Source organism: Sus scrofa, chromosome 6 (genome assembly GCF_054392235.1).
Source record: "Sus scrofa isolate SSC_HxYL_T2T_F1_AM1 chromosome 6, Sscrofa_HxYL_maternal_Yorkshire_Landrace_v2.0, whole genome shotgun sequence".
Classification (NCBI taxonomy): domain Eukaryota; kingdom Metazoa; phylum Chordata; class Mammalia; order Artiodactyla; family Suidae; genus Sus; species Sus scrofa.
In genome coordinates, this window is record NC_139388.1 from 135058239 (window position 1) to 135078567 (window position 20329).

General features: G+C 36.7%; 1 pseudogene; it reads left to right on the forward strand.

The window, feature by feature from the left end:
• The first annotated feature begins 1339 nt into the window (after positions 1–1339).
• LOC100739852 (large ribosomal subunit protein eL39 pseudogene) overlaps positions 1340–20329 on the forward strand; it is a 54507-nt pseudogene continuing 35517 nt past the window's right edge.

A 20329-nucleotide genomic window follows, 5' to 3' on the forward strand; every position in this document is an offset into this window, starting at 1 on the left:
CACCTAACAATGTAACGTTGGCTTTCCGAAGTTAGACGCTGACTTTAAATGCCAAGACATTGAAGTGTGGAATATACCACCCCCAAAATATGCCACTTTGGCATATTGGTCATTTTAATTAAAGTGACTTAAGAAATAGCTGGTACAAGACCACTCTGACCCTCTTTTGTCCCCCTGAAAGCAGAAAACAAATCTCACATTTGAAGTTACCCTCCTTAAACCGGGATGGTATAGGACATCCCTATCACCAGAGATAAGGAATTCAGGGGTGAGAAGGATCTGTACATACATCTTATCACTTCTTCACTAATTTGCTACCCAAGTCCAAATCCTTTCATTTCGTCAATTCATAAATATATTGCTTCCTTGTCTAAAAGGATAAAAGATGCCAGTTTTGGCTACTTTAAGGAGTCTCATATTTTTGGGAGGATCCCCTACCTACAAAATTACATTTGTTTTTCTCCTATTAATCTGTCTTAATGTCAGTTTAATTATTAGAACAGCTGAAGAACCCAGAAGCAAGGAAAGGAAAGGATTACTATCCTTATAATATAACATGAAGCTTTATTTGTTTAGATTATAAAATTAAGATTTACTTTGACATATTCTTCCATGTATTTCGGCATCTCATCTTCTACTAGGACATTATCAAAACAAAACCTTTCTTGAGGTAGGAATACTTTTTCATAGTTTTTATATTCTAGTTCCTTGTGTTTCCTGAAGGTAAATACTGCATGAGAATAACTGCAGTACGTTGACTAGCATTTTTCTTTAAATATTAAATATTATTTTTGAAAATGTTTGAACTGTGCATAGTGGTGCACAATAATTTTCCTATTGGAAATAAAGCCTGATGCTTATCCATTTCCCTTTGATGTCCTAACATACTAATATTAGGCAGAGTAGTTGACTACTGAATTCTTCGTAAAAGTTATGAAACTTACAATTTCATGAAAAAAATGATACAGATACTCTTTGAAGAAGTGATTTACATGTTCAGAAGAAGGTTATTATTATTATTATTATTGCTGTGGCTTTAGTTTCTTATTGATGTAGTTTTTACAACCAAGGATATGTTAGATTTTATTTTTTTATAAATGGCATGACAACCCTAAATTAATTCCACTAATGTAAAATTGAAATGGTTCTATGACTAATATCAAAGAGCTCTTTATTTAAATAAATGCTGTAAACCTTCCAAAACAGTTCATATTGCTTTCACCTAAGGTGGGTGTCTAATTTGAATCTAATGCTTTATTCATCCAGGTTTCCTACAAAGATTGAGGATTTTATAATGAAACAAAAAAATTTACAGTTTTTTACAAGTAAAATAAGTGCGATGACAGATGCTGTTGAAGTAAGATATGAGTTGCATGTCAAGAACGTTCAGGACCACCTTACAGTACCAAAATTCAGTATGGTTTCATAGTTGGTTCCACATCCCTAATTCCTTCTTAAATCCTTCAGCACAAGCTAGGCTTGTGGAAACCCTGGCTACTTCACTCCTCCCTGACTATTTTGTCCTAGATAGTGTTTTCTCTGCTTTTTAAGTGGAACCATACTGTGAAGACATGGGGACAGTTCAGTAGTCAGGCTCCTTGGTAATCCTTGCTCTGTTGGTGAGATGAACTAAGTTAGTTGGGCTAGCGTAAGTCAGAAAGCAACACTAAGAAGCAGTTTCAGTGTTTCAGTGTCCTGCTGGATACATGGTTGCTGTTTCTTCTACAGAACCATCAGAGCTCCATGACAAACCCTGATGATTTACACCTTCTCAAGTTGGACATTTTTAGAAAAGACAGGACTGGGAGTTCCAACTGCGGTTTAGCAGTAAGGAACCCAGCTAGTAACCATGAGGACCCAGGTTCCATTCCTGGCCTCACTCAGTGGGTTAAGGATCCAGCATTGCCATGGACTGTGATGTAGGTCATAGATACAGCTTGGATCCCACATTGCGCTGGCTATGGCGTAGGCCAGCAGCTGTAGCTCTGATTCAACCCCTAGCCCGGGAACTTCCATATGTGGCAGGTACAGCCGTAAAAAGCAAAAAAAGAAAGAAAAGACAGGACTTAAAGGTATTAAAATGAGGGAAAGGACAAGGGGTGAGGGATCAGGTCAGAATTTGGATATTTTAGTCATTTTTGTAAATGTCTCACACTAGTTTGGCTGGTGAGATCAAGAGACATGAGGATTTTATGTCACCAGTGTGAGAAAAGAGTTGTAACAGAGAGGGCACAGTATTGGGGGTGATGGTGCTGGGAACATAAAACAGAAAAATTTTGGAAGAAGTGGAAATTTGATGGGCCCCATTAAAATAAATAATTAACTGATCAAATGGATAAACATGGAAGGTGTGGAGGGAATGAAGAAAGGGCAATGTGGCCCAGAAGAAAGAGTGTAAATTTTGAAGCATTGAGATCTAAGCATGTTCAAGACATTGAATTTCATAAAACCACATATGTGGGTGAGAATAAAAAGTGGATAGTGTTGAGTTCCCATAGCCTAGTGGTTAGAGACTCAGCATTGTCATTGCTATGGCTCCATTTTGATCCTTGGTCTGGGAACTTCTGTATGCCACTGGCATGGCCAAATAAATAAAGAAAGAAAGGAAGACTCCTGAATCCAGGAACTTTTCCTAAAAAAAAAAAAAAGTGGAAGTGACAGGGGTGGCTGGAGATAGAATTAGGTGAGGCTGATAAGTTATTCAATATCAATCTTTAACTTTTTAATTAATAGACTTTATTTTTTAGATCAGGTTTAGGTTGGCATTAAAATTGCAAGGAAGCTACTGAAACTTCCCACAAGTGCTCCAATCCTACATAGGCAAAGCCTCCCCCATTATCAAGACTCCTCACCAGAGCGGGGCACTTATTCCAACTGAGGAACCTACAATAACCCATCACAGTCACATGGAGTCCCTGTTAAGTTCACTCTTGGTGTTGTACATAATGTAGGTTTAAACAAGTGTATAATGACATGTATCTGCCATGGTAGTACTAAAGAATATGCCACCCCCAAATAATTCCTCTTTGGCATAAGGGTTATTTTAAGCTAAAGACACTCAGAAGGGAGAAGATGCCAACAAGACATTCTAATGTTCCTATTCTTCTTGAAAACATGAGATAAAAATTCTCATGTAAAAGATGGTCTTTCCTGTACCAGGAGGAGAGAAACATTCTTCAATAGGGAGACAAAGCCAAGAGAATTCTATATAAACATCCCTTGTTATAATAATTCTTGGAAGTTACCTTGTTGCTCAGTGGGTTAAGGATCCAGAATTGCTGCAGCTGTGGTACAGTCTGCAACTGTGACATGGATTTGATCCCTGGCCCAGGAACTTCTGCATGCCATGGATGTGCACCCCAAAAAAAAAACCAACAATTTTTTTTTTTTTTTACTTTCCATTAGCCTTTCCAGTTTTATAAAGTTAATATGGTTTAGTTATTATTCCATAATTGCCTCTTATTTTTAACTCTATGTAAAAGCAAATAGGTTTCACCATTTCTTTAGGCCCTCATGCCTTATGAAGACTCTCCAGGCCATGTAAAACTTCAATAAATGTGTATGCTTTTCTCCTGTTGATCTGTCAGTTTAAGTTTCAGGTCCAGCCACAAAGCATAAGAGGGTGGAGGAAAAATTGTGCTCCCCTACAGTAAGTAGGTTTGCTGCCCTAAAAATCTTCTGTTCTCTGGCTATTTATCCCTCCCTCCTTTCAGCTCTTGGTAATCACTAGTGTCTTTGCTGTCTCTATAGATTAACCTTCTTTAGAATGTCATATAGTTGGAAATATATTTTTTTAAAGATCAATCAATATACTTACTCTTTCTTCCAAAAAGTACATATCATGCAAATACTTTTCTAACTAAAGACTGTTAATCTGGCTGCCACTAGCAAAGTAAAACCAATTTGGAAGAAAATAAAAATATTACAGAAATGACAAACAGTTCAGCTCCATTTGCATAAGACAAACTTGCTAAATGACTTCTAAGAATATCTTCTTCATTGTCTACAGGGCCCAGAGGAAGCAGAGGCAAAAAGTTAATTATGTTTTAGGCCTCAATAGGGCTTGCAAGCTGTCTCCATTACATACTTACCATTTTTTAAATTCCAAATCCATTGCAAAGATAGATATTGCTATTTTTCTTATTTTACACATGAAGAAATGGATGGTCATTGGATATAAGATGTTTGTGCAGCAGCTAAAACTACAACAGTGAATCCAAGCCAGGTCTGTTTCTAATTTGATAATATATTATCTTTTAGTTTATCCTCATCTCTCACATTCACTTAATCACCAACTCCTACGGATTCTAGACTGTAAATACTGTTATTGCTCTGACACAGAGAAAACACATAAAACTTTGTTTATCCTGCCCCTTTTTCCAGCAACTGCTTCCTTTTTCTGTTATCCTTTACAGAAAAACACCCCCTAATATTTGCTCTTTCTGCTTCCTCACCTCCCATTCTCTGGTTTTCAAAAAGATCAGATTTTTAGTAACATGTTTATTTCAGTATAATTAACAAAGAGTAAATTGCACATATAGTGTACATTTTGATAAGTTTTGAACTAGGTATATACCTACCAAACCATCACTACTACTGTGATAATAAACATATCTGTCACCCACAAAAATTATCTCATGGCTCTTTGTTATCATTCTCTCCACTCTTAATTATGGGTTATACATTTCTACCTCTTTGCATTTTGGGTAACTGTGGGGGAGGATGACAGATATTTAGACTTTTACATTGCTAGGTACTAGATATTTACAGATTTCCACAAATAGTTTTGAGCTTCCTTCTGGAATGCATTAAAGTTACATGAGTCTTGCTTTTAAACTTTGTTATGTGAGAACAGAACAGCATTTAACTTAGGGCTAATTTTATTTTATTTTATTTTATTTTGTCTTTTTGCTATTTCTTGGGCCGCTCCTGCAGCATATGGAGGTTCCCAGGCTAGGGGTCCAATCGGAGCTGTAGCCACCGGCCTACACCAGAGCCACAGCAACGCAGGATCCGAGCCGCGTCTGCAACCTACACCACAGCTCATGGCAACGCCGGATCGTTAACCCACTGAGCAAGGGCAGGGACCGAACCCGCAACCTCATGGTTCCTAGTCGGATTCGTTAACCACTGCGCCACGACGGGAACTCCCAGGGCTAATTTTATACTAAGTTATTAGGCAAAACTCCTCTGAGAAATCTATTTGATGCTACATAAGTCATAAGGTTTCCTATTCTGACTAGTGGGAGCAGCATTATTGCTCTTCCTCTCTGAGGGGAAGACTTTTCCCTCCTGTCCTTTTAGGTGGTTCTGTCCCAAACTCAAGTAGCTTCCTCACATGCACTGAGGAGTCTGCAGCCGAATGCCCATGGGGGTGTCTCTGAAGACCTCTGAGTTTTCTCTCTGTGCAGACCCCTCTGCTGTATAGAGCACAGTATAAACAGAGTGCTGTATAAAGACCAGCTGCCTTGGTCTCCCTGGGAGTCCATCTCCTTCTCCTCAATTCAGGGAGAATTTTGTGCTCTGCCTGAGTTTTCCCTCTGTGATATAATAAGAAACATCTATTTGGTCTTTATCCTCACTTTCTGGCACAGAGATCCTAAAATTCTTAGAACTTATTAAGTAATGGGATCACCTTTTATTATTTATAACAAACCCCTCTCAATCATACCTGAGTTTATGTGAATAAGATGACTCTTGCTGGACTCCTAGAAAAGTTCACAATGGGAGTTAATGACCAGAGGAATCAACTATATGATTAGAGGGTTGGGACTTTCAGCCCTTCTAACCCCATCTCCATGGAGAAGAGGGAGGCTGGAGATTGAGTTTAGTCACCAATGGTCAATGACATAATCAATATGTCTATGTAGTTGAATCTCCATAAAAATGTTGAAATGAGGAGGTTCACCAGACTGGTGAACACATAAGATGTTGTGATGGTGACACACTTGGATAGGGCATTGAAGCTCTACATCCTTCCCTTTGTATCTTGCTTTATGCATCTCTGCCGTTAGACCGTTCCTGAGCTGTATCCTTTATTATACATCAATAATTATAAGTAAAGCACTTTCTTGAGTTCTGTGAATTGTTCTCATAAATTATTGAACCTGAGGGAGATTGTAGGATCCTTCAAATTTGTAGTCAGTGGGCCACAAATGTGTATAACTTTGTCACCCATGTGCAGCTTAGGTACGAAGTAGGGACAGTTTTACGAGACTGAATTCTTTTTTTTTTTTTTTCTTTTTTTTTTTTTTTAAGAGCCGCACCTGCAGCATATGGAAGTTCCCAGGCTCAGGGTCGAATCAGTGCTACAGCTGCCAGCCTGAACCACAGCCATAGGAATGCCAGATCTGAGCCACATCTGCCACCTACACCACAGTTCATAGCAATGCCACATCCTTAACCCACTGAGCAAGGCCAGGGATCAAACCCACAGCCTCATGATTCCTAGTCAGATTTGTTTCTGCTGAGCCATGACGGAAACTCCTGAGACTGAATTCTTAAACCTATGGAGTCTGATGATAACTCTGGTAGTTAATGCAGGACTGATTTGAACTGCTGAATATACAGTTGTGTGGAAGAATCAAATAACTGGTTATTGATATTGAAAACTTTCGCAGGTCTTCCTTGCACTGTGACATGAACGTTCTCTCCAGGCAGTAAGTAAGTTGGAGCAATTTAAGATTTATCCTTTTCACTGTCCTTCATTGTTTGATGGCCAATACATTGAAAACTTCATTTAAAAATATTTTGCCTGCCTGACCTTCTCCCTCTCTCTATCCCTCTCTCACTACTTCCATCCTGATATCATTATAGCATAATTTTTTCTGTCTTTGAATTTTGAGCACATCAGGAATTAACAGTGTTCTGTCAATTCTGAATCCCCAGCAACTGGCCCTAGATCTTTTACTAGTGAGGACTTAAACAGTTGCTAATGAAGTGGGCAAATATTGTTATATTTAAAATATTTGTAAAATTGAATTTTTGTACCTTCTGCTGACTAAACCACTAGGGGGGCAATGCAATAATCCGTCCTCTTTAAAAAGTCATACCATCGTATTCCAAACACAACTTTATCTCTTTCTCAAAGTTCTACATACTAAGTTAAATGATCATACAAAAATAAATAAATATAATAAAACAAAATTAGATAAGTACACTACTGAAGCATAACCTATTTTCCTATCTGATATATTTTTTACATTCTCATATGTACTGAGGCAGGGAAAAAAGGAGGAATTTGTGTGATAACCTGTTTTCATTCCTATGCTGCAAGAAATTATGAATAATCATTTTAATATTATTTTTACCTTAATTTTAATATTTCAAATAAATGTTACCAATTTTCCACATATGGCATATGTATATTTCCAGGCCTGAAAACCTTAAATAACAGATCAATGTCTTTTTAATTCAGTCTCTTCTACTGTACCTTTCATGGATTTGGACTAGACACTGTTCTAGACTTTATATTAGGCAATAAGCTAGATAATAAAAAAATTAGAAACGTCTTTTCCATTTAGTGGGAATAGAGAAAGTCACAAAAGAACAATTTCCCAGGTAATTGAAGTGGATATATTTTTTATTGTGAAATCGTTTTTATTTTTATCATTGGAAAGAAAGCATTTCCTAATTGTATTATCCATAGTCTGGCCTCCTGGACCAGAGTTTAAGATAATTTGAGTTTCTAAAATACATATCAGTTATTGCACAGTGGTGTGATATAACTATGCCTTTAAAGCTTGTTACAGGGAATCTGTGCTTCAGATTCAGTGGTATGATTCCCTAGCAACTATGATTTTCTAGCTTATAAGTGCTTTGTAAGTTTATTTTTAAAAGTTGCTTTCTGCCTCTCAATAAACCATCCTCTGGCATTGTCCCCATCCCACACATACCTTTTTAGGCATTTAGATATATGTACCATGAAGAGTAAAGATGACTTTGACACTGAAATAAATTTAACACTGATTTTTATATTATTGCTAATTATAGTGAACATTTATTGAGCTCTTCTTATGAATCAAATCATAGTTCTAGTACACTGTATGTATCAACTCATTTATCCTCTCAAAGACCATGGACTATGGTAAAAATGGTAGAGGAAGATAACCTACTGGCAGATGTGCTGCTTCATATGAAAGAACCTCTCAGCTAGAGAGTTAGTGTAGTTAGGCACAGAAACAAGTCCAAAGGACTGGAATAAAAGTTGTCTGGGAAGAAAGGGTTTAAACAGGAATGAAAAAGTAGACAGGAGCTATATCTTTTAAATACCCTGGTCAAATATTACATTCCAGAAACATACTCGTTAAAAATTGCATTGTTTTAAAACAATGCACTGCTCTATTGTTGTACCATGGTCAGTTATTTCTCTAATTTTTCTTTAGTAGCTTGGAATTTCCTCAAGGATTGAATATCTTTATTTCTTTCTTGAAAAACTACTCTTTAATATCAGTTTCAGTCTTTCATGTGATCAATGTGCAATAAGCGTGGCTGAATTTATGTCCGCATTGCTAAGGTTCAATTTGCTGGAAGTATAGCCTTTAGTATAAAAGGACTTCCTTGTTTCCTTGTTTCATTTAAATGTGATTATCTTACCTTTTTCCTGCATACATATTAACTTCTCCCTTCACTTCATGCACCAGCCTCCCAACATCACATGTGAATATTCAATTACAGTTTTCACCAGAAATTCTTGCTGTTTCCTTCAGTATAATAAAATCTACTTATGAAAATTGGTCAGTCCAAGAATGCACTAACATTGGATGCTTCCCCCAAAATGTCTCTTCATTTTTTTTCCTTTGGACATTAATGTATAGTTTTACTTTAAAAAAACGGAACACCCTGCAATTCTCTTTGATTTGGTTTCATATTTGCAAAATTAAGTGTAAAGCAAATGTAGCTCCGTAAAAAATTACTTCTCCCTTAAAACAAGATAATGTGAGAGAGGAGGAAATGATATAACAATTAGAAGCAACCTGTCTTAGCAAGATGATGAATTTTTCATACAGTAGAAATGTATAATCATCAAAGAATTTTATCTCCGTCTGAACACTGCATCAGATAGACATGTGTAAATGCCAACAGGGTGCCAACATACCTGCCTGAACATTGAGAAAAACACAAAGACTCCATCATTCATTCTTATACTGGGCTTAGTCTTTACCCTGAGGTGCTGTAGGCACTCATGTAGCGCCACATATTTTAAGACTTTCAACACCTTGCATGACTATCCCTGCGCCAGAGCAGATTATTCAAAATAATAGCCTGGAGTGGTGCCTGTGTATCTCAGAGGGCTGCCTCACCCACTGTTTGTTTTGAAAGGAGAGGCAAGTCCCTGAGAAGAGATATTGCCAATCACATTTCAGTGTTGGACCAGATCCTCTAAGGAAACCATAAGATTGAGAGAAAGGTAAGCATTTTCCCGCTAGAACTGCATTAAGCGTTCTAACCTAGACTATGGAAAAACAACAATGAATAAACAATGATCAAATAGAGAAAAAGAAGAGAAAGAAAAATTTACTCCAAAAAGTACAATAGAAAATCTCTACAAGAAATTTCCTTCTTCACATTGAGTTTTGTTTCAACCAAAAGCTATTGTTTAATATTCATTGTGTAAATGTGTGATCTAGTTTAAAGAACATAGTACATTATCTTTTTTGATGGCATAAGAATCTGATAGTAATTATTCAATTGAACTTATGCATCTTAGAGGTTTGACCCTTCATATCTAAAATACAAATATATATATATATATGACTATAGTATAAATTTTAATATGACTATAAATCAGCATTATTTCTCCTCTCCTTCTGGAAATTACATGAAAACAATAAGGAAAATATGTAAAATTTATTTTTAGAGAACCTAAGAAGCATATCATCTACTGACTTCAAAATATATGTAGAGTTCCCAAAAGCAGCTACAGAACTAAATGTGTGTGGGGATGTGTGAAATGAAGAAGCACAGAAAATGGAAAAAGGCTAGGTGGTGTCAGGTCTCAGAAGGTATAAAACTCTGTTTCAGAGGTTAAGCGATCACTCTGAAGACTTAAACATATTAATCACGATTATTTTAAATTCTGTTTGATAGTTCCAATATCATTATTGTATATAAGTCTGATTTTGTTGATTAATTTTTCTCTAAAGAGCGCATTGTGTGTCTGTTTTTTCTTGCTTGTTTTATGTTTCTCCTAACTTTTTTTTTCTTTTTTCATTTTTCTTCTTTTCAGGGCTGCACCTGAAGCATATGGAAGCTCCCAGGCTAGGGATCAAATAATAGCTACATCTGCTGGCCTATACTGAAGCCACAGCAATGCCAGATCCCTGACCCACTGATCGAGGCCAGGGATCAAACTCCATCCTCATAGATACTAGTCAGATTCATTTCCACTGTACCACAATGGGAACTCCTCTCCTGACTTCTTATTGAGAACTAGAAGGGCAGTAGATACTGTGACACATAATTTTTTTTTTTTTTTTTTTTTTTTTTTTGTCTGAGAAGTAGAACCACCTCATTTTTTACTGTGACGTGAACACACCTTTTTTTGTTGTTGTGAATTAACCACAGTTTAAGGCATGTATGTATCATTGATATTAGTGACTTAGGTGTTCTCACTGAGCTTGCCTTGTCCCTGAAGGAGATTGCCAATGGTTTGGATTCACTTACAATGTCCCCTTGGCTAGACTTTTTTTTCCTTTTCATTATCCCTAGATGCAGTGGATCCTTTCTTGGGTTTGATAGCCTACCCTCAGCAAGTTATAATTTGTTCTACAGATAAGATAGGAAAATGTGATATTGGCAGTGTTCACACCTTTTCTGCTATAGCTGCTCTTGTTTTCCTTCCAGCCTAAAACCCAGTGGAAGCTTTCTTGTGTATCTTACTCTGCCTCAAATATTTCTCATGGGTCCAATCCCACTACCCCACCCCCACTCCCAGTGCTATCCCCAGGGACCATGAAGAAAGACCTGTTGGTTGAAAATTTCCCTAGGTGCAGGCCCTGAAACTTGATCCTTTTTCTTTTTATTTATTTATTTATTTATTTTTAGTTTTATTTATTTTATTTTATTTTTATATTTTATTTTTTTATTACTCAAATGAATTCATCACATCTATAGTTGTATAATGATCATCACAGTCCAATTTCACAGGATTTCCATCCCACAACCCAAGCACATCCCCCCACCCTGCAAACTGTCTCCTCCGGAGACAGAAAGTTTTTCAATGTCTGTGAGTCATTATCTGTTCTGTAAAGTTCAGTCTGTCCTTTTTTCAAATTCCACATGTCAGTGAAAGCATTTGATGTTGGTGTCTCATTGTATGGCTGACTTCACTTAGCATGATAATTTCTAGGTCCATTCATGTTGCAAAGAATGCTGGTATTTTGCTCATTTTAATGGCTGAGTAATATTCCATCATGTATATGTACCACATCTGCTTGATCCACTCCTCTGTCGATGGACATTTAGGTGGTTTCCATGTCTTGGCTATTGCAAATAGTGCTGCAATGAACATCAGAGTACATGTGTCTTTGCAAGTTGTGGTTTTCTCTGGGTGGATGCCCAGGAGTGGGATTGCTGGATCCAATGGTAGTTCTATTTTTAGTTTTCTGAGGCATCTCCATACTGTTTTCCACAGTGGCTGCATCAATTTACAATCCCACCAACAATGTAACAAGGTTCCTTTTTCTCCACACCCTCTCCAGCACTTATTGTCTGTAGACTTTTTGATGATGGCCATTCTGGCTGGTGTATGGTGGTACCTCATAGTGGTTTTGATCTGCATTTCTCTAATAATGAGTGATGTTGAACATCTTTTCATGTGTTTTTTGGCCATCCGTATGTCTTCATTGGAGAATTGTCAGTTTAGATCTTCTGCCCATTTTTTGATGGGGTTGTTTGGTTTTTTGTTATGGAGCTGCAGAAGGTGTTTATAAATTTTGGAGATTAATCCCTTGTCAGTTGATTCACTTGCAAAGATTTTCTCCCATTCTGTGGGTTGTCTTTTCGTTTTGTTGAGGGTTTCCTTTGCTGTGCAGAAACTTTGAAGTTTGATTAGGTCCCATTTGTTTATTTTTGTTTTTAATGTCATTACTCTAAGAGGTGGATCTGAGAAGATGTTGCTGTCTTTTATGTCAGAGAGTGTTTGGCCTATGTTTTCCTCTAAGAGTTTGATAGTGTCTGGTCTTATATCTAGGTCTTTAATCCATTTGGAGTTTATTTTTGTGTATGGTGTTAGGGAGTGTTCTAATTTCATTCTTTTACATGTGGCCATACAGTTTTCCCAGCACTACTTATTGAACAGGCTGTCCTTTCTCCATTGTATGTTCTTGGCTCCTTTGTCATAGATTAGTTGGCTGTAGGTGCGTGGGTTGAATTCTGGGCTTTCTATCCTGTTCCACTGATCTATATTTCTGTCTTTGTGCCAGTACCATATGGTTTTGAAGATTGTTGCTTTGTAGTATAGTCTGAAGTGAGGGAGCCTGATTCCTCCAGCTCCATTTTTCTTTTTGAGGATGTCTTTGGCTATTCTGGGTCTTTTGTGCTTCCAAACAAACTTTAAAATATTTTTTTAAAGTTCTGTGAAAAATGTACTTGTTACTTTGATGGGAATTGCCTTGAATCTGTAGATTGCCTTAGGTAGTATAGTCATTTTGATACTATTAACTCTTCCAATTCACGAGCATGGATGTCTTCCCACCTATTTGTGTCATCTTTGATTTCTTTCATCAGTGTCTTATAGTTTTCTGAGTACAGGTCTTTTGTCTCTTTAGGTAGGTTTACTCCTAGGTATTTTATTCTTTTGGATGTGATGGTAAACGGGATTGCTGCCCTAATTTCTCTTTCTGATTTTTCATTGTTAGTATATAGAAGTGCTCTCAATTTCTGTGTATCTATTTTGTATCCCGTGACTTTGCCAAATTCGTGGATGAGCTCTAACAGTTTTCTGGTAGTCTTTAGGGCTCTCTAGGTATAGTATCATGTTATTTGCAAAGAGTGATAGTTTTACTTTTTCCTTTCCAATTTGGATTCTTTTTATTTCTTTTACTTCTCTGATTGCTTTGGCTAGGACTTCCAAAACTATGTTGAAGAGTAGTGGTGCGAGGGGACATCTTTGTCTTGTTCCTGATCTCAGTGGGAATTCTTTCAGCTTTTCACCATTGAGAATGATGTTAGCTGTGGGTTTGTCATATATGGCCTTTATTATGTTGAGGTAGGTTCCCACTAATCCTTTTTTTTTTTTTTTTTTTTTTTTTTTTTTTTTTTTTTTTTTTTTTGTCTTTTGTCTTTTTCGTTGTTGTTGTTGTTGTTATTGTTGCTATTTCTTGGGCCGCTTCCGCGGCATATGGAGGTTCCCAGGCTAGGGGTTGAATCAGAGCTGTAGCCACCGGCCTACACCAGAGCCACAGCAATGCGGGATCCGAGCCGCGTCTGCAATCTACACCACAGCTCACGGCAACGCCGGATCCTTAACCCACTGAGCAAGGGCAGGGATTGAACCCGCAATCTCATGGTTCCTAGTCGGATTCGTTAACCACTGCGCCACGACGGGAACTCCACTAATCCTTTTTTATTAGCCTATTTTTACATTAGCTTTTAGGAATTCTTTTTCAGAATTTTAGCTGAATTCCTCTTCCAGGCATGTAATCCATCCAGTGTCTATTTCAGGAAAACAATTGTAGCATTTCTCCCTGAAGTTTCAGTTTTATTTTGTGTGTGTGTGTGTGTGTGTGTGTGTGTGGTATAGCCTGGTACATAATCAATACATTTCCATGAATATATGTAAAACAGGCAACATTCTGTTGCCACAATGCAGAAAAAAAAATTAAAAATTATTAACAAAATATGAAAACAAAAAACATGCTAAACATATAAATTTTAAAAGTATCTTTATAACAATTATTGAGTTCAAAATAAATTTAAAATAAAATTAGATAATTTATATGGAAATGTGAATGTATTACATATTAAAGTGTGTCTGATATTGCTCAAAGTGCTTGCAGAGCAAAAACTGTTAGCCATAAAAATGAACTTGCATGGGAAAATTTAAAAAAAGCTGAAAACTGGCAAATTGAACATTCAACTAAAATTTTGAAAAAAACAATAAATCCAAACAAAGAAAAGTCTAAGGAAGTAATAAAATCATGGCAGGCCGAATTTGAAAATGACTTCCCAAGATTCCCTGCCCTAAACAGACAATGAATATGACAAGTATCACACTGTGATTGTGTTATTTTCTATACTTACCAAAGGATTTTTTGAAAATGTATTTAGGACTCAAATCAGTTAACTTTGAGTTAATTGAAAAGCAGTTTAGCTGAGTGTATCTTTCCTAATCAAAAGATTTTTATAAGTACATCGTTTTCTCCATTTGATAGCAGAAAGGAAATGTAGAAACTCAAAGCATAAGAAGGATTCTATGTTCTTCTGCTACCTTGAAAGATGTAAGGAATCACCTCAAATAGGTTTTATTGTCTTCTGGAAGCTGAGAATGACCTCTTGCCAATAGAAAATAAGTAAATAAAGACCTCAGTCCAGAAACCCTCAGGAACTGAATTTTGCTAACTCTCTGAATGAGCTTGAAAGGTGATATTTTTCTGAAAGCCTCCAGCAAAGAGTCCAGCACTGCACAGCTCATCCCTTGACTTCAGCCTGTGAAGACCTTAAACAAAGAACCCAGTTGAGTCTATCTGGATTTCTAACCTACAGAACTATGAGATAATAATTTAGTTTTGCTTTAAGCCACTGTATTTGTTACAATTTACTACATGGCTATATAAAATTAATAGAAAGATATAATAAAATTTAATGAGTTAGAGAACAGAGAAACAGTAGAATAAATAAATAAATAAGCTGGTTCTTGAAAATTTTACAACATAGATATACATAAGCAAAGTGAGGAAAAAAGGGAAGAAAGAACAAGTACAAATTATTTTTGCTTAGGGAAAATAATAGCAAATATTGAGGAAAACAAAAGAAACAGAATATATTACTTTGAAGAAAAGAGAAAGGATAGCATATGTTTAAGGAAACTCTGAAAGAATACAGAAGAAACTATTAACTACTAACTAATAGCCCAAGATGGAGTGAAAATGGGGGCTGAAAAGAGTTAATGACAGTTGCAGACGGGAGTATACATTTTTACATATCTGTGTATTTTGTTCCTGAACGATGAGAATTTATTTTCTTTTCAAAAATTATTTTTTTTAATTAATGCAGAAAAAAGTCCTAAATCATTACTAGATTACTTTTTAGACCTATGCTATTGTTAGGGTGATTTTATTACCAATATTTCAGTTGGTCTTATTTTAAAACAAATGTAATTATTTGTACATTACTTTCATTACATTAAGTATATGACAGACAGGTGATTGTCAAAGCCTACATACCTTCAAACACCTAGAGAATTTTTTTGACAAGACTTTTTTTTTTTTTTTTTTAATTAAACAAGGCGTCCTTTGGAACAGCTAAGATTGAGACATTTAGAAGTCTTTTTCACTCCTTTGTGGTAAGTGTGGGAAATGCATAATGGACATAGGTAATTAAAATGAGAGTTTTTGAATTACCTAAGATGACATTCAACAATACCAAGAGGGCATCCTTGGGAACATGCAGAAAAATCAAAAGTCTTCTTAATAGGTATGGGAAACAGGGCAAGAAAAAAGAACGACTCTCTTTTATTTAGGCATAATGATAGTGGTATTCCCTATAGATTTTATTCTTTGGTAAGAAAGAAGAGATTCTTGTTATGCGGGGCAGAAAATTATTCCAATAAGATTAGTATGTCAGGCTGATAAAAATAAGACAGTGATGTGATTGTCATTGTTTTGTAAATTTTCTCTTAAAATATATGATGGGGAGAAGATAAAGAAGAATGTAACTGTGCTAGTAATGAATATATGCAGAGACCATATGGTAAAATTGTAGCTCCCAAATGGCATCAATTTCTAGATAGTACTGTAATTTGTAATATTACTGATAACCTAATTTTGGATATGTTTCAAGCCCATCATTGTATTTATCTCTGAAAGAAACAAGGGAATGCATTTTCAGAAAACAGAAAAGAAAACAAATTTTAGTCTGTTGGTTATTGAATGTATTTAAGAAAAATAAACAAGTGATATAAGTTACATGGTGTGTAATGATACATGACAGGATAAAGAAATGATAGATGAGCTAACATACTGATACATGTTATTTTTTAATTTCTTTTTAAATGAGAAATCCCTTTGGGAAAATTATTAGATCAAGGGATAATCATAAGTAGTTCTTGCAGAGTACACACACACACACACACACACACACACACACACACACAATAAGATTTTTTTTTTAATTTTTATCATAGCCAAAGATGGACACAGGTAATAAAAAGCCAGCTCATCTCTACTTACAATAAAGCTCGAAAATAAAGGACAAACCTTATTATAAGGACATGAAATTTCAAATGAAAGTATAATTGGCTTGCTGCATTTTAAGACTGTATTACTGAGCTACATTATTGTTGTAACTTTATTACATACATTTAAAATTGAGCTTATTGCAAAGCTGTTCAGATTCTCTTTCTCTTTCTGTCTGCTTCGTCAATCAGCCTGCCTATTCACCCCAATTCCTCCTTGGTGGACAACTCCCTCTCCCAGGCAATATGGGTCAGAGTTCATGCTCAGGTCCCCACAAATGGTGTCACATGATCTCTACGTAATTTTCAGTCATAATTGTTGCAATTTATCATATTTGGAACATCACAGATTTGGAACTTTTTTTTAACTGTGCAAGCATCAATTCTCAGCTAATAACGTAATGAAGATAACATTCCCATGTCATGATTTTTCAGAAACATGAACATGTTAAAAAGCATAGCTGTTTAAAAGTTTCTCAGCTTTGTTTTGAAATAATCAGGATTAGTCAGGAAAAACAAGTTTTACAAAACTATTTTTAAGTATTTTATTTATTTTTAATTAAAGTATAGTTGATTTGAAGTGTCGTGTCAGTTTCTGCTGTACAGCATAGTGATCCAGTCACACATACATACACATTATTTTTCTCATACTACCTTCCAACACATTTTGTCCCAAGAGATTGTGTATGGTTCCCTGTGCTGTACAGCAGGATCTCATTGCTTATCCATTCTAACTGTAATAGTTTTCATCTATCAACCCCAAACTCCTCACTCCAGAAGGGGAAAACAAACTATTTTTAATATGTAGAAACCTTACTGTAGGAGTCCCTGTTGTGGCATAGTGGGAATGAATCCAATTATATTCATAAGGATACAGGTTCAATCCCTGGCCTTGTTCAATGAGTCAGGAATCCCATGTTACTGTGGCTGTGGTGTAGGCTGGCAGCTATAACTCCTATTCAACCCTAGCCTGGGAACTTACATATGTCTCAGGTGAGGCCCTAAAAATAAACTTTCCTGTAAAAATTTGTCACAATCATAGAACAGTTAATCATTTTTATTTTAGTTCCATCCTGATAAAAGGTGACCAAAGTAAAATAGGACTGTTCTAGCTTAAGGTAGAAATGCTTTCTATTCCTTTTGTTTTGTTTTGTTTTTTGCCTTTTTAGGGCCACACCATGGCACATGGAAGTTCCCAGTCTAGGGGTCGGAGCTGCAGCTGCACAGGCTATGCCACAGCCACAGCAAAGCAAGGCCGGATCTGAGCCAAGTCTTTGATCTACACCATGGCTCAACGTCCACTGAGAGAGGCCAGGGATCAAACCCTCGTGCGTATGGATACTAGTCTATTTCTTTACCCTTGAGCCATAACAGGAACTGCAAATGTTTTCTATTCTAAGTGTAAAAACTCTCCTTGAACAAAACTCAAACTTGAAGCCAACACAATACTTAGGAATTAATAATGCATGATTCCCTGCTATCCAAGTTTAGGGTAATCCAGATTTTGTATTCACACTGCCTGGGCTCAAATTTTGATCTATCATTTACTCATTTACTCAGTTGTGTGACCTTCAGGAATTTCTAAACTGTAAAATGAATTTAAAAAGACAAAACAAAACACAGGGAGTTCCCTTCATGGATCAGCAGTTAACAAACCCAACTAGGATTCACAAGGATGCGGGTTTGATCCCTGGCCACGCTTGGTGGGTTAAGGATCCAGCACTGCCGTGAGCTGCGGTGTGGGTCCTGTACATGACTCAGATCCTATGTTGCTGTGGCTGTGGTTTAGGCCAGCAGCTGCAGCTCCAATTTAACCCCTAGCCTGGGAACGTTCACCTGTTCAGGGTGCAGCTCTAAAAAGCAAAACAAACGAAAAACAATGAAAAAAAAAACACTTCATAGGATGGTTATAAAGATTTAAGGAGGTAATACTTGAAAAGTGTTAACTGGCAAATTAATTAGCACTCACTTAATGCTAGTATTATTATTTTATAAACATAAGAGTCATTTAGGGGAGACTTGAATCAATGTGTTACCTTCAGGAACAAATTTTCTTCCATTTTTATGTGAAATGGGAAAGGCAAAGAGTGGAGATGAAAAGAAAAATATTTAAAACAAAGGAAATGACATGCACAAGAGCTCAGAGACAGGTTATATGTTATATATATTAATATTATGGTATACACAGTTATATATATATATGTATATATATATATATATATACACACATACATATCAATACATACTTATGCCATGAAAGCTTCTCAAATTAAGCCTACACAATTAAAGAAAAAATTCATCACTATCTCCCTCTCTTGCTACTGTCCTATGTAACTCCTACTCTTTGCAGCCATACTTCTTTAAATATTTGAAGCTGGATGCCACACTGATTTCCTCAGCACCTCTTCAATGTTCGACCAGTGAGAGTATGGTTATAATAGTCTCTTATGTGCCAGTTAATTCCTTGGATGTATTTCAGTACTTATTCTCCTTGATTCTACTTGTTACCAATCCATCTTTAGTTGACTTGAGGACTACCTCTTGTAACAGCATTAGACATCATAATCTACTCTCTCTTACTTGATTTCCATGACCTTACCTGACTTTTCTCCTTCCTCTCTGGGCTCTGTCTCCTTCCCAATCTCCTTTGCTCTTTCCTTAAATGAAGATGTTCTTTTAAGAAAAACAGAGCTGTGTCTACACCCTCTCTTTCTGCCCAATATCCAAGGGAAATTTCATCCTCTTCCATGTCTCCAAGATCCACGTTTTCTAATTGGACCTATGTCCTGAGCTCCTGATCGCTCCACTAGAAAGCCTTCTGAAATAGCTAGTTAAATGTCTCAAAAGCAGTGTTTTAAAAATGAATTATTCTACCATCTCTTGCCTTTTTTTTTTATTTTTGTCTTTTTGCCATTTCTTGGGCCACTCCCGCGGCACATGGGAGGTTCCCAGGTTAGGGGTCCAATCGGAGCTGTAGCTGCCAACCTACGCCAGAGCCACAGCAACGCAGGACCGAGCCGCATCTGCGACATACACCACAGCTCACAGCAACGCCGGATCGTCAACCCACTGAGCAAGGGCAGGGATCAAACCCTCAACCTCATTGTTCCTAGTCGGATTAGTTAACCACTGAGCCACGACGGGAACTCCCCATCCCTTGCTTTTTAAAGTTGCTCCTCTTCCAAAGGTCTCCAGCTCATTAAATGATCACCACTGTGTGGTTGCTCAGGCAAGAGGTTGAGGCAGCATCCACGACTTCTTCATCACTAAACCCTGTATTCTATATCTCCTGTGGCCTATGTCCACTTAGTTCCATTTCTATGAATGTCACTACATTCTAGCCACAAACATTCTCTTTGGATTACTGCAAAGCCACCCGACTGCTGTCCTCAGCTCTAGCCAGGCTTTTCCCATTCATTTTCCACCCTTACTCAAAGGTCACCCTTTAAAAGTCAAAATCTCATGAATGTCTTCCTATGACAGGTTTTTTTCTGCCTCTATGTAGCTTCTAGAATGAAGACCAAAATCATTTTGCAATTTGACTTTTGCTTAATTGTTCAAAGTTATTCTTTGATACTATTGCTCCAGCAAAATACCCAATGCCAATCTTAATATTTGCTTTGTGTTCTTTAGTTGTCCTTTCTATTGTTTCAAGGTTTTCCAAGTTGTTTGTTCTGTCTAAAACACTCAAACTCCTTCAGTCTTTAACTGTTGGGCACTATTGTCCTTGTCCTTGTCACTTCTTTAAAGTAAGACAGGGATTTTTCTCTCACTCAGGTGTCACATCCCCCTACCCAACCCACTTACTGGATGTCCCCATTACACTTTTGGGGCAGCGACTTTTTTTTTCCGCCTATATTCATTATTAGTGGATATAACTGTATTAGTAGAATTCAATATTTTAGCTACAAACACAGCAATCTAGTTGAAGAC